The sequence below is a fragment of the Aulostomus chinensis genome, chromosome 1, assembly GCF_037954235.1.
Source record: "Aulostomus chinensis isolate RoL2024-O1b breed Wild chromosome 1, RoL_Achi_v1.0, whole genome shotgun sequence".
NCBI lineage: Eukaryota > Metazoa > Chordata > Actinopteri > Syngnathiformes > Aulostomidae > Aulostomus > Aulostomus chinensis.
The window spans coordinates 9,950,093-9,950,755 of NC_141320.1; the positions used below are offsets into that span (position 1 = coordinate 9,950,093).

Sequence of the window (663 nt, forward strand, 5' to 3'; positions counted from 1 at the left end):
CTGGCAGAGCTCTCACTCATTTCTCCACCACCTCGCTAACCTGAGCTGGAGCATCTGAGAACCAAACAGTGACCCCCTTCACTCCAGAGCCGACTCCACAAACTCTGAGCCCCCACTTTACCCACAGCCAGCAGGCCTCCTCAACACTGCATGACACACGACGACTAAATTTAACACTGAAGCGTCTCATCAAGAGATCTGTGACATGAGTCTGCTGTGGAGGGTCAGTCTGTCCGTCCACATTCAGATCATTAACGCAGCAACTCCTAAGCACCAGCAGAGCCTGTTCATCGTCCCTGGGTGGGCTCGAACCACCAGCCTCTCGGTTAACAGCCGAGCGCGCTGACCAATTGCGCCACAGAGACTCTGAGTCTCCTGCTTTTCATGAAGAGTTTTCAGGCTAAATTCAGTGTGTGAGGTCCACACTGCACATTTGAGGGACCATGAAGGACAGAGGAGAGTCTGACTGTCATGGTGAAAGCCTTCAGCACTAGAACTGAAACAGCCCCACCATCTGAACCCCCCCAGACCAAACAGGCTTCATCAGAAACAGACCCCCCTCCTAGAACATCCAGAGATCATCAGTCTGATTAATAGAACATGACAAACAATCAAGAACATGTTATTGTTTGATCAGAAGCTGAAACAATGTTTCTATGTTTG

General features: G+C 50.2%; 1 non-coding gene across 1 annotated transcript; it reads right to left on the bottom strand.

Annotated features, from left to right (window-relative positions):
• Positions 1-291: 291 nt before the first annotated feature.
• On the bottom strand, positions 292-365 carry trnan-guu (transfer RNA asparagine (anticodon GUU)). The gene has a single exon. It is a non-coding gene; the product is annotated as a tRNA-Asn (tRNA).
• Positions 366-663: the final 298 nt, after the last annotated feature.